The sequence below is a fragment of the Ovis aries genome, chromosome 2 (assembly GCF_016772045.2).
Source record: "Ovis aries strain OAR_USU_Benz2616 breed Rambouillet chromosome 2, ARS-UI_Ramb_v3.0, whole genome shotgun sequence".
Taxonomy (NCBI): Eukaryota; Metazoa; Chordata; class Mammalia; order Artiodactyla; family Bovidae; genus Ovis; species Ovis aries.
Genome location: NC_056055.1, coordinates 78,401,318 through 78,416,530, shown reverse-complemented (window position 1 = coordinate 78,416,530; position 15,213 = coordinate 78,401,318). Strand labels below are relative to the sequence as shown.

General features: G+C 35.4%; 1 protein-coding gene across 24 annotated transcripts in view; it reads left to right on the top strand.

The window, feature by feature from the left end:
• PTPRD (protein tyrosine phosphatase receptor type D) overlaps positions 1 to 15,213 on the top strand; it is a 2,474,579-nt gene that overhangs the window by 309,896 nt on the left and 2,149,470 nt on the right. For all 24 annotated transcript variants that reach the window (XM_060410987.1, XM_060410960.1, XM_060410965.1 and 21 more), the window contains exon 2: positions 5,706 to 5,760. The gene's annotated coding sequence lies outside the window, so the exon portion shown is untranslated. The remainder of the gene's footprint in view (positions 1 to 5,705; positions 5,761 to 15,213) is intronic.

The following is a 15,213-nucleotide window of genomic DNA, read 5'->3' as shown; positions in this document are numbered from 1 at the left end:
TCTTCCCACAGACATGGGGAAAAGATGCTCTCAACTTGTAAAAGATGCTCTCAGTATTATCTTCAACTCTGTTAATGACACTGAACTCAGAATGGAAAAGGATACTGGTTCATTGTGGAATATTTTTAAACCTATATATTCAGATATACTTTGTTTTTCTGGAGTTCTAATATCACTTGTAGTTTAAAATAGTATCATCATCTTATAATACAACATATGTTGTCTATGCTGTATTAGTTAGCTAAATTACCGTATCACACATTTTCATATTTTCCAGTCTTTATTGTATTTTCCTGGCATTTTATATACTGTTTTTTCAATTCTTAGATGTTCTGCTTCAAGTAATTGATTGATTCATTTGTAATGCATTTAAAATATGAACTGAGTCTTCACAATGAACCAGGTATTATTTTAAATCCTTAAATTAACAAGGTCGGTAGACATGTATTTTGCTTTCAAGGAATCTGGGTTCTTATGTTAGATGACATTACCTGAGAGCCAGGGAATGGATTTTGATCCTAATTTGTTTTCTCATTTTTTTTTTCAAGGACTTCTAATTTTTACACAGAAAAATTTTATCTTAGGATCCTATTTTGTTCTTTAAAATGCTTTCTTTGATTCTAGTGTTTCATTTTCTATTTTTGGTATAATTACTTAAATTTAATGTAGTTTTATACTGTCATATATAAAGGCTGTAAAAAGATTACTCAGAATTATCAAAATGTATTTTCATATACAAAGTCACAAATATTGGGTTGGTCAAAAAGTTTGTTTGGGTTTTTCCATAAGATGTTATGGAAAAGCCTTTGTGGCCAACACAAAATATTGTAATCACTTTTTGTAATCAAAACTTTTGATTAGTTCCTTCATCCAACAAATATATATTGAATACTATTTACAAGTCAGAAACTGAGGATAATTCATCAATGTAGAAAAACAGCTAGTCTTTTTGACTTTGGCCTACGCAAAACTATCATTCTAGAAGATGTAGAGAAAGGCAAATGGGGCTCAGAGACAGAAACTTATGTAATTTTACTATAATAAATATAATTTGGATTTACTGGGTGTAACAATAGCACCTAAAATAAATATCTAACATAAATATGGGATAACATAGAAGGTGTGGCATCAGAGTATTTTTTGCATGATTTTTATTTTTGTTTCAATGCTTTTTTAATGTAGAATTTACAAAAAAAGTGGCAGTAGGACTTACAGGAAAGATGCTTTATATATGTATAAAAATATATATTTTATAAATACAATTATACTTAAAAGTATAATATATATTTTAAAAGTACAATTATATATATGTATATATACATATAAAAGCATAATTCATGTAGGATAATTCTTCAAAAGGAACAATTATATATGTATATATACATGTACATATACATATATAATTGTTCCTTTTGAAGAATTGTACTTTTTTAATTTTTTCATTAAAATATTTTATTTCTCTAGCAGAGAGTAGACTAATTAATCAATACACAGTGGAAGAAAGGGTTTCCCAGGTGGCTCACTGGTAAAGAATCTGCCTGCCAAACAGGAGACGTGAGTTTGATCCCTGAGTTGGAAGATGCCCTGTAGAAGGAAATGGTAACCCACTCCAGTATTCTTGCCTGGGAAATCCCATGGACAGATGAGCCTCGTGGGCTACACTCCATGGGGTAGCAAAGAGTAAGACACAACTTAGCAACTAAGCAACAACAACAGTGGAAGAAGACAGAAACATACACACTGTCAGTTCAGTTCCATTCAGTCACTCAGTCGTGTTTGACTCTTTGCAACCCCATGAATCACAGCACGCCAGGCCTCCCTGTCCATCACGAACTCCTGGAGTTTACTCAGACTCACGTCCATCGAGTCAGTGATGCCATCCAGCCATCTCATCCTCTGTCGTCCCCTTCTCCTCCTGCCTCCAATCCCTCCCAGCATCAGAGTCTTTTCCAATGAGTCAACTCTTTGCATGAGGTGGCCAAAGTACTGGAGTTTCAGCTTTAGCATCATTCCTTCCAAAGAAATCCCAGGGCTGATTTCCTTCAGAATGGACTGGTTGGATCTCCTTGCAGTCCAAGGGACTCTCAAGAGTCTTCTCCAACACCACAGTTCAACAGCATCAATTCTTCGGTGCTCAGCCTTCTTCACAATCCAACTCTCACATCCATACGTGACCACTGGAAAACCATAGTTTTGACTAGACGGACCTTTGTTAGCAAAGTAATGGCTCTGATTTTCAACATGCTATCTAGGTTGGTTATAACTTTTCTTCCAAAGAGTAAGCATATACCTTAATAAAATGTATAACCCAAAGGATTGCTTAATTTACCTCACTTTAGTGTACATATGTCACGTATTCACTAAATAATTATGTAGGTATGCACCCATGAAATTAAAAGAACTTTGATCTTTGTAAGAAAAGCTATGACAAACCTAGACAGTGTATTGAAAAGCAGAGACATTACTTTGCCAACAAAGTTCCATTTAGTCAAAGCTATGGTTTTCTAGTAGTCATGTATGGATGTGAAAGTTGCACCATAAAGAAGGCTGAACACCAAAAAATGGGTGCTTTTGAACTGTGTGGTTGGAGAAGACTCTTGAGAGTCCCTTGGACAGCAAGGAGATCAAACCAGTCAATCCTAAAGAAAATCAACCCTGAATATTCATTGGAAAGACTGATGCTGAAGCTGAAGCTCCACTATTTGGCCACCTGGTGGAAAGAGCTGTCATTAGAAAAGAGTTGGATGCTGGGAAGATCGAAGACAGGAGAAGGGAACAACAGAGGATGAGATGGTTAGTTGGCATGACTGACTCAATGGACATGAGTTTGAATAAGTATCAGGAGATGGTGATGGAGAGGGAATACTGGCATGCTGCAGTCCATGGGATCCCAAAGAGTCAGACATGACTGAGCGACTGAAAATGACAAATATATTAGAATTTATTGTGTATAAAATACCACATTGAATAGACATGTTAGAAATAAGCAAAATTATTCTTTAGATAAGCATACTTCTTTATTTAGAAAATAAAAATTACGTTCTTTTTTTTAAGGAATTAGTCAACTAATTTGTCATGAAATACACCTATCCTGAGTTTTCTAGCCTACAAATTGATTGCTGATATGTATTTTTCTATTGCTGCAAAAATTCAATAATAATCATCCTTATTTGCTATATTTATGCCTATGCCATTTCTGAATTCACACATATTTTTATCGTAAATGTATAGAAACAGGAAAAGCCCAGCAGCAATACTAAATTTTTAACAGCTATTTCAGTACTCATTTACAAACGCATTACATTTCTTGTGTTCTACATGATTAAAAATTATGAGTATATCCTTGAATAAACAAAGTAAATAAGTAAAGAGGATGTGTCACCTGTCAGGGACACAAAACAAAGTCAAGGGCACACTCATGGTGCATGTAGAAGTCAATATGATCTGATGGTCTCCCAGTGAAATGCATGTGAAGTCCATACTAATTAGCCTATAAATCAGACTGATGCTTGAGTTTATTTGGGCCAGAAAGACTACCTACTGTCAAGCAATCAAGCAATACCTCTTTAATTGCAATTTATTCCAACAACCACACTTTATTGATCCTAGCATACACATGCCACAGCAGTATCATTATTTGACTTTAACAGCTTCGAAAGGTTAGAAAGTTAGAAACCACAGTGAAAGAGACCATTAACATGTTGAGTTGCTAACATTTCTTCATGCTTATGTTGAGCAATGTCAACTATATTTATGAAATTATATAAGAGGAGGAAAAGGGACTAATTTACTAGGCACCTAAAAGAGCTACTGTTTCCTTATATTAAATATTACTTTCCAGTCACCAAAAAAAGCAAACAGACAACAAAAAGCACATAAAATCAGGGAGGATCAATATTGTTATTTGCATTTTACAGATAAGTTGCAGTTTAGAAAGTGTGTTAGTCACTCAGTCATGATCGACCTTTGTGACCCCATGGTCTGTCCATGGAATTCTCTAGGTAAGAATACTGGAGTGGGTTGCTTTTCCCTTCTCCCAGGGATCTTCCCAACCCAGGGAACAAATTCAGGTCTCCTGCATTGCAGGCAGTTTCTTTACCATCTGAGCTACCAGGGAAGCCCAAAGTTGCAGCTTAGAGGCAGAGTGAATTTCCTAGAACTTCACTGTTAAATGTTCAAATCATCTCTCTCACTACAAAGCACATGTTTAATTTCTTGTATAATTTCTTCCAAGATTTTTGCACACTGACCATTCTATGATATGGTCTTCATCATGACACACTCTAAGTGATATTTAAAGTGTGAAGACAGCTCATCTACATGAGTTTTGTAGCTAATATGGTTTTTAAAACATAAAACATCAATGTATGATCATTCTTATTTGTTAGTTGTATTCCCATTTATAATCCAAATTATCTTTTATTCCTGAATTTAAATATTAGAGTTGTAAAATTTCAATTTGGAATTTTTAGCTCTTTAGATAATGTATGTAACATGCCTACTAAGAAACCTTTTAGAGTTTCAGTGAATCTTTAGGAAATATTTGGCGAATATAAAGATAGCTTAAAGTCTGATCTTTCACTTATTTCCCCTCAACTTAAAAGGCTATCTGACTTAATTGAATATTGATAATTAAAACATGCATATATTTCAGACATATAAATTAATGATTTAATATAGGTATACATTGTGAAATATTCACTATAATTCAGCTAAGTAACATTTATTTCTTCATATGGTTACCATTGTTTTTGAGGAGGAAGGAGCAAGAAATTTAAAATTTACTCTTTAAACAAATGTCAAATGTAACAAATTGTATATACAAAAGTGTATAATACAATACTGTTAACTACAGTCACATTGTATACCTTAGATCTCCAGAACTTATTTATATTTCATGACTAAACTACATATTCTTTGACCAGTAGAATACATATCTTATTCTCCCTAGCTAATTATAACCACAGTACTGCTCTCTGTTTTTATGAAATTGACATTTCAGATTCCACCTATGATTGAGAACATGCAGTATTTGCTTTTCTGCATCTGGCTTATTTCACTTATCATATTTTTCAGGTTCATCCATATTATCACAAATGATAGGATCTCCTTCTTTTTTAAGGCTGATTAATATTCCTGTGTGTGTGTGTGTGTGTGTGTGTGTGTGTGTAGTCAAATATATAGCCACATTTTCTTTATCCATTCATCAACAAACATTTGAAAATATAAACTGAAGCAACCATTTTGGGAAAACACTGGATTTTCCTTAAAATATTAAAAATATAAATACCCTTTGATCCAGTAATCTCATTTATGGATATATATTCAAAAGATAGGAGACCAATATCTCAAAGATAGTTCTTATTTCAACATTATTTACAATAGCAAAAATGTGGAAACAGCCTAAATATCCTCCATGGATGAATGGATAAATTTTGTCATTTCTTATACATGCTTTCTGAGTTGATGTTTTTATAAACTAAATTATCACAATTCTTCATGAATCCTCTGTAAATCATTGACCAGATTTAAGCTTTACAGGAAGAAACCAAAAAGTGGAGACTCTAAACTTCCAAAGTAGCTCTACTTTTAATGCTTCTTTTTGTTATGCTTCCATAAAATTTCATTCACAGAATAAATAAGCCAATATATTTTAAAGTGAAGTTAAAAATCATGGATCTAGTCCAATGTCCTCATTTTCACAGGTGAAGAAATGAAGATTCAGAGAAGTAAAGGACCTGTGTCAAAGTCACAGTGCTAGTAAGTAATATCTACAAATCTAGAGTCAGATGTCACACTGTTTGACCTGAGTTCTATCTATTGCATAACAATTTTTTATTTTTCAGTTAAGATTTAGTGTTTAAAAGTCTGTGTAAAACTCTATTTCCATTCCTGACATATGCTTACTGGTGATCTGTGTTCAGTTCTACTACACACTTTGGAAGATATGTAGAAACTGAGTTACAGGATTTTCCTTTTAAAAAGATAAAGTGTGAATCATGAGATGGTGTCCCAACAGAAAGATGTAATTCATTTCAGGCCTTGCCATGTCCTTGGTGCTTAATAAGAATCATTACATTTTATTTTCAAAAAATTCTGTAAGGTTTTGATACATAATTTAGAAATAAACTAAAGCTTTAACCTGGTTGATAGTTTTCCCAAGTACATAGAGCTATTTAATGTCAGAGCTAGTTTCAAATCAAAATCTTACTTCAACGTGCCCACTTTTTGTATTGTACAATTCTGTAATTAAACAAAGACAAACATCAATACAAATAATACATAATTCCAGATCAGTGTGATATGAACTAGTATGATATAATGTCAAGAGAAAACTAAGCAATAAAAGATCAACTTAAGCTGACAGTGTATAAAGATAGATAATTTCTTGGTATTGACTCCAAGCTAGTGACTTTTTGAAGATTTATTACTATGAAGACATTATGTATAATAATATCTATAAATGAGTGGGGAAATATTGGCTACATATACATAATGACATTACAGGTAGAGATTGCTAATTTGTCAAATAAAGTAGAACAAGAATTTCAAAAAAAGGCTTTATTTTATCTGTTGGAATATGAATGAATTATTGAAGAAAGCAAATGACATTTTGAATTCGATGGGGTATAGATGTGTGAGGATAGATGAAATCATCCATCCTCAAGAGGGAAGTATAAGAAACATGGAGGTGGAAATGAATAGGGACAATTTGGCAATTGGGGAGATTGAAACCTCAAATATGATAAGAGTGAGGCATTATTTTAAAAGGTTGAACTGGGATTCTTTGGTGGAAGTTTTGAAACCTGATCTAAAAAATTATATTTTACTGTATAAATGAAAAATAGTTATTTAAGGTGCTTATTATTATTTGTTTATTGCTGTAATCTGTGCAACCCTATAATCAGAGCTGTGTCTTAGAAAAACTATGACAGCATTATGATAGTCTACATAGATGAAAAATCAGAGGGGAGGAGACCAAGTAGCTGGTATTGAAAAAATAATGAGGTCAAACATTCCCCCTTGATTTTTGTCTGTTTTGTCTGTAAAAGATGGTGACATCCCCCCTTCCCAGTAGCCGAATCACTCAGATTTCTATGGTAACTTTGAGGAGGAAATATTACTGATCTCATATTCCAGGCCTTAGCTCAGTCTTACCTCAAAGAAACATAAAATTCCATGGATCCAATATCCTATTTTCTTCCATTTGTCTTTTTCTAATAAATATTTATTGGATGAATAAATAAATCCCTTTTCAATCTGCGTGAAAGTCACTGTCATGTAGAGGAGAAGATAGATGCCATGATAGTTTTATTATCCTGGAAACCTACCTCTTCCTAGAGAAGTCTTTCGGAGTAAAAACTTCCCTTCTGCTTTACCTTAAAACTTTCACTCCAGTTGGAGGAAGGGAAAAAGTAAGGGATACTTGTGTTTTCATGAGAGGTATAAATAAATATGAAGTAGCTGTGCTATTCTAAAACATTTTGCCCGGATAATGAAGGAATGCCAAAAAACTGAAAAAAAGCCTTCATGCAAATTAAGAATCATTGATTCCTATAGATCAACCACTTGGTTTTAACATCTAAATAGGGAGGAAAGAGCCTTAAAAGCCCTCTGCCCTAAGGTTAGCTAAAGGATATAGGACAACAGCTCTTAATTTGAATTTCATTTTCAACTTTTAGCACTCTCCTCATTTTGAAAACCTTCTTGCTCCAGGAATTGTATGCTCCATTAGTGAGGCTGATCAACACCACACACATGCCCTGTTATTTCTTAAGTGTGATCACACAAGTAATGATACCACTTTGCTTTCTTCTTTCTCAGTTGAATTCATCATAGAATGGAAACTTTTTTTAGATTTTTTTTTTGTCTTGTGGATGGCATTTTTTATTCCAGGCTTCCTTTAAGTATGTGCTTCATTTAACTTATATCCATTCGTCTTATAAGCAATACATCTATTAAATTTATTCCTTCTGTATTGAATCTCTGGTTTCCTTTGTTAGAGAAAACATGGGCTGCTTCATCCATGGGCTGTCCTTCTCAAAGGCAACACCTTTGCCATTAGAAAACTTTTTTACCAAGCTGATATATATTAACATTTCTGTACTTCTAAGAAAGCAGCATTTTGATGTAGGTGCTATTCAAGTAAATTCTATGTATAAGGTTTGACATTTTGTTTGGTCAGGTATTTGAAATGAAAAGGTAAATTAGAGTTTTAGGTGGGAAAGTAATAATAGAATTACACTTTTCCCAGTAGAGGTGGTAAAAGTCAAAATAGGCCAACCGTGAAAGGTCTGGTGTGAGCTCTAAGTATCTATATCCCTCTTTCTGATACACATAAATTTTATTTGTGGAGTGAATATGTACCTTATTGGCTTGTAACTGACGGTTCTTTGGTCTTTCCAATTGTCTATGTGTGAAAGTACTCTAATCTATCAGTTAAAGGTGACATAGGATTGGATAGAAATCTGTCATTTGATTTCAAGCACCTGTCTCAAGAGTCAGTCCTCTGCTTGCTTAAATGTCAGACATTAGGCACAATGGTGAGTTTGCACAAGGGCTGAGTTGGGACATCCCAAGTGACTCCTGGTAACCAACCACTTGTTCTGAGAAGTGGAGATAAATGTAGCATACTCAGCTTTTTTTCTTGGCTATAATTATAATATTGCCAGCAAGACCCAGTGGCATTCCATTTATAATTTTCTGTTTATACATTCTAAATTGGTCTTTGAACTAAAACTAGAATGAAATTCATATTACAGAGATACAACTTGCCTCATAACTCTTTAATCTTTGGTATAGGGAAATGAGAGAAAACATTTGCTTAGTTTTCCAACAGGATAACTTAATAAATGTTATAGTGCTAAGATAATTTTAAAGAAGAAGGATTATTGAAAATATATTTGAGCAAAAAATAGAATACTTTATTATGAGAGGTAGTTTAGAACAGAGATCAAGATTATAGATCCTGGTGAAACATAATATGTGTGAACTAATGGATTCCACTATTGTTATTTGTATAACCTCGGAAAGGTGTTCAAATGGTCAGATGTTTGTAACAGAGGTATGCTTCTTGCTATGATTTATAAGGATTAGCAAACCACTTCAGAGTAAACTTGGCATAAAATAATGTAGAATCCCTATGGCAAGTGAAGTTCCATTGACCTAAGGGCAGACTGAATTGGAGAAGCTCTCTTAGCAGTCTTTGCTAGGATTGAGTAATCTTCATAGTATCCTGGTGTGTGCTGTGGAAGTGACAGGCCTTAATTAAAAAAGCTGAGTTTAATATCCTTCCTTAAGATTTTACCTTTTATAATAGCAGTGAATGTTATCTTCCCCAGTCTCTCCAGATTCTCACACCCCTCAAAAATGAAATTGGAAAGCAGCCGATTTTACTTCGTCAGGGCAGCCAATTAAATGGCAGAGGGTGTCTGCTTCTGTGTCATTTTCAGAAACAATTGTATCATTAAATCGCTGAAATTGTAGTGTCAGCAGGAAAGAGAGCAAATAGCTGCCAAAGGGAGGAAAAAATATGAACAATACAGCTACTTTGATGTCTTCCTGCCTTCCTTTCCAGTGTCTATTGCTGAACAAGCTACAAAGACGTGAGGGAGCAAAGGCTCCTGCCAATGAGCCTGGGAGGCTCTCACCTCCCTTTCTGGGAGCCTTGCTCACAGATTTCTTCCACTCCCACTTGACACCTTAGGTGGACCACACTAACCAGTATTTCAGAACACAGCACCCATGCCCTGCCTCTGCTCCTCTCCAATTACTGTTCACACGTGAAATACACTTTCTCATCTCCTTTTAAAAATGTATTCATTTATTTATTCAACAAATAACTATGGAGCTACTACCATGTGCTAGGCACAGTCCCAGACTAATGTACATCAGTGAACAAAACAGACAAACATCCCTGCCTTTAAGGAGATTACTTGGAGGTGGTAGAAAAGAACAATAAATTATTTACATTGTTGTTGCTGTTCAGACGCTCTGTCATGTCTGTTTGCGGCCCCGTGGACTACAGCATGCAGGCTTCCCTGTCTATCACCAACTTCTGGAGCTTGCTCAGACTCATCTCCATTGAGTCGGTGATGCCATCCAGCCATCTTGTCCTCTTTGCACTGTAAATCTGTTAATTATGTGGTTGGGTAAGAGGAATCAAAGCCAAGGGACTATAGTTTTTAATGGGATAGTCAGAAATTGGGAGAAGGTATTTGATGCTGTCAAGAGAGGCGTAGAGAATAGTGATTATAATAACACCCACTCTGTTTTTGGGACTGCTGAGTTTCTTAATCCTTCCAGCTCTGTCACTTCCTAGTTGTGATACCGTCTTTCTTTATTTCTCCAGGTCTCAATTTCCTAATCTCTAAAATGGGGATGGTTTTAAAGTCTATTAAATCTTATTGTATGTAAAGGTTTAGAACATAATACACTGTACATATTACATAGTGCATGTAGTGAGTCCTTAATAAATATGATATAAATTCATTATTATGTTCTGAAAAGAGCATGTACCTCAATTTAGAGACATCTAAGTGTGAAACTCAAGGACATTTCTCACTAATCTGATCCTCATTTGTACGATCAGGAAAATTAATATAATTCCTATCATTTACAGCTGTTGTCAGGATTATAAGAACTTTCATATTATGTGTTCACAGGAGATCTTTGTTAAATATCATGCCCTTTCCTCTTCTAGATGCAGCTGAAATGCTTTGATGTGTTCTTATTATACAACTAGTGAAAATCTTAAGTCTCCTGGTGTCACTTAATGGTACTTATTACATACAAGCTTGTGCTGTATTGCATTTCCTCTTTTCTAAAACATTATGGATGATAAGGTACACTTATTGATTTAACAGCAGCTTTTCAAGGGGAAGAAAAGAAACACTCCCACATTAAAGGCACCCATCAATTAAATTATGTGCCTTGATTTTAAACATATTCAAATATGAAAAATAAGTGGGTCATAGAATCAAGGAAATACCTTAGTTTCTGTTGATCTGTCTCATTGCTGCTGCTGTGTGATTAACTACTCAGATACTATGTAGCTCTTTGTAGCCTTCTTTTTGCTTAACCTACTATCTTGTACATTTCAAGAACTCAATAAAATATTTCCTAGATAACTGCATAATTCCTTGAACAAAAGAACTTGTTTAAGTTTATACATCAGATGAAAACTGATCATGGTTTTTTAAGTAAGGGACATTTCTTCATTCAAAATTGTATAAAATTGGAAGGATATAGTGTGGTAGTTTTTTTGGGGGGCGGCAGGAGGAAGCAACATGCATGAAGAATCTTTGTTTCTACAGATTGTATGAATTGTTAGGTAGGCCTCCTTTTGAGTGCTAATTAGAGAAACTCAATTTGGACTAGGGAGCCAAAAATGTGATTTTTCTATAAGAATGCAGGATTCTAGCATAGAACTCAAGAACAGGAATGCTGATGCAATTCTTACCACTTCACTTCTAGCACCAATTGCTTCATGAATCATATTTTACTGCTAATAAACCATTCTTTCCTGAGGGGCATAGCACAGCTTGAAGATAAGGAATTCAGACACAGAGATGGTTTCCCTTGGTGCTTTAGTATCAGTGCTTTCACCTGTACCAACTGATCAGCTGGAGACAATTCAAGTAACTGGGGACTGGTCTCTCTTCCTTAAACCCTTAGCTCCTTCTGGCTAGTCAGGCTCATGCTGCTGCTGCTGCTGCTGCTAAGTTGCTTCAGTCGTGTCCTACTCTGTGCGACCCCATAGACGGCAGCCCACCAGGCTCCCCCGTCCCTGGGATTCTCCAGGCAAGAACACTGGAGTGGGTTGCATTGCCTTCTCCAATGCATGAAAGTGAAAAGTGAAAGTGAAGTTGCTCAGTCATGTCGGACTCCTAGCGACCCCACAGACTGCAGCCTACCAGGCTCCTCTGTCCATGGGATTTTCCAGGCAAGAGTACTGGAGTGGGGTGCCATTGCCTTCTCCACAGGCTGCTGCTAGTCATAGTCTTTTCAAAGCCCTTCAAGCTTCCTTAGCTGCTGGACCCAACATCAATGCCACATGATTTCAGTTTTTATTAAAAGAGCACTCACCTTCTAGACCAATTTCAGAGAATCAGATTACTGTGATGTGAAATATGGAATTTATTATAGGAATTTTTTATGGAGTTGTGGCAGCTGAGGAGGATGTTTATACTAGACCATTGCCTCTTCATCTAATGTTGAGCTTAAAGTTGCTGTAAGTTACTTGGGCTATGAAGTGTAAGAGAGCAAGGATAAAACTGGAATCCATGAGGATAAAGTGGGAACCAGGGAGATAAACTGGAACTCAGCTCCTATCTGTCCCGCACCAACTAACGCTGATGATAAGGATGACCTACAGGAGAAGTAGGCAGCTTCACCAGAGGCGTTTAACCTCAGAGAAGCTGAAGGAAGAGAATCAACAGAAGCTGAAGGAACTGCAAGCATAGGTGCTGCCCTATGCCAGTGAGGTAAGTCAGCAGGCAGACCAGGACACATGCTCCAGGGTCTGACTTCCTACACGCACCTTTGGAGAGAAAACGGGTTCTCACTTTTCTGCTTGCCAAATAGCGTGCAGGTTTCTTTTGTGACCTAACTGGAAACTATGCACAGAATGAAGTGTGAGAAATGTTTCAGTTTAGCTAAGGTAACACAATAAAATATACCATATACAGTGTGTATCAAAAGCCTTCGAAATATTCATTTCCATTGACTATAAAATAAGCTTTTGAAGATATAGAAAGCCCATATGGACAAAAAAAAAAAAAAAACAAAAACAAAAATGAGTTGCTATAAAAATACAAGGTTCCTAAAATATATTCTAAAGAACCAAGATCAGGAATGTAAATATGGTTCAGGAATGTAATTGAGTGGGAATCTATGTCATAAGCACTCTCTCTTCTCTTTGTTACTGCTTTTTTGCTATCGTTTGTTTTATTTATCCTTCTGACACCATTCAGGTTTCCTCTGTACACTCAATCTGCATGTTGGAATAGACCAACATTAGTTCTTGAGATTTGCATAGTGGAACCATTCAGAGAAGATTAAGGTCATTCTCTCAATCCCAATTAAAATTTCTCAGAGAACATTCAAGTTTACTGTGATAGAGGGCAAGTTCATGTTATACAAATGACAGTTGCCACTTCAAATATATGGCTGAAATAAGGAAAAAACAATTTGCAGGGGGGGTGGGGAGAGGGCACACGATTGCAGTTCAGTAGATGTCGAATGGGGTACAATTTTTGTCCTTGATTCACTGATGTGAAATTACAGATATGTACATGGAGTTATTTTTCTGTATTATTTAAAATATCAAAAACATAGAAAATGTGAATTTCCAAGTCACTTAAGTAAATTGTTGCACCTTAGGACAGACTATTTTGTTTACATAAAATGGTTATGAAGTTTTAAATGATGTAAAAGTATGTACCATTACATTAAATGCAAAAGGTATATAAAATAGGATTTTCAGTGTAAACTGAATACTATATCAGAATATCAGTATAGTAGCTGCGCCCTTATTGTAAGATTAGAAGTGTCATTATCCTCTATTCTCTTTTTTTCTAACTTTTATGCAATAAACATATACACTTCTACAATTTAAAAGCATTCCTGTAAAAGTTTCACCACAAGACCGTGTGCAAAGTACTTATTAAGCTGTTTTCCCTGGAAAGAGACAAGAATGATCTAATTAACCTGCCCATCAGGAATTCATGTAGAAAGTATTCATGGACATGTTCTATGATCTTTGCTACCCAACGACATCACAAATGGCTATTTTAAAACATGTAATAGCATTTTAAAGATTTATTCCAAAATAGTAATACCACTCTCAATTAACCCTAATTTCTTGAAATATGCACATTAAAAACAAATCTTTTAAGCACTATTTCACTCTCTTGAAATAAGTCATGCGTTGCCCAAATAGCAAAGAGGGCAGTCACAACTAAAGGAAGTTAAACTGAACCAGATAAGCAATGTGATCATTAATTCCAATATATTAGGCTAATGTTGTGAATTTATATTTGCCACAAACTAGTGAGCAGCAGCAATGAGATTAATAAAATATGGCTTTGTTTTATCATCAGAAAGCAAGAATACAACTCTAAAAATTAATATAACATATATTTTCCACACTGCAGTAATATTCTTTAGAAGCTAGAAAATAACTCAAGCTATGTTAATGAAGATGCAAAACAACCGGCCTGGTCTGAGAACTTATATCTACAGGCCATTTTGTCAGATTTGGGAGAGAATGGGATGTCGTAAAACAAAAAGAAGCTAAGTCCTAATTTTAAAGTTCTGATTAGTTGAACCTCCGTCTTCATCTTATCTCTTTCTCTGTTTAATTATATCACAATTATTTTACTGCTTAGAATTGAATTTAGCCCCATATGTAGACTGGAACTCAAAGAACATACAATCAAGTATTTTTTTCAGATGTATAGCATGCTAAAGCCTTGCCTCCAGCAAGTCATTCAAAGCCTCATAGGAAAACTCTTGACACTGGCTATGTTGACTTGATCCTAAAGAGACAAAGAGGCCTTGAGTAAAAGAATTTTTGTTCTACTCTGTACACATTTCTAAGTTGCCTAACAAGTTCCTTAGGGCAGAGGAAAGTTTATAGTAGATGTATGTCCGTGTGTGTCTGTGTGTGATGTGCATTTTAAAAATGGATTTTTCTGCTAAAGTTTGCAAAAACCTCTTACATCCCATTTTTACTGCAACTCTTTCTCCTTTTCTTTTTTTCCCTAATTGTGCAATCTCATGAAAAGCATTTTAGGTAGGTATAATTCAATAGCCACTTTTTTTTTTTTTAAAAAAAAAAAAGGAAAGTTGGATTTGTGTCTCAATGCTGCTACTACTGCTACTGCTAAGTCGCTTCAGTCGTGTCCCATTCTGTGCGACCCCCACAGACAACAGCGCACCCGGCTCCCTGGTCCCTGGGATTCTCCAGGCAAGAATACTGCAGTGGGTTGCCGTTTTCTCCTCCAATGCATGCATGCGTGTTAAATCGCTTCAGTCGTATCCGACTCTGTGCAACCCTATGGACAGCGGCCCACCAGGCTCCCCCTGTCCATGGGATTCTCCAGGCAAGAATACTGGAGTGGGTTGCCATTTCCTTCTCCATGTGTCTCAATAGTTAATAATATAGTATACTGGAATGGCTCCAGACTAGATGAGTCACGGATTAAAATG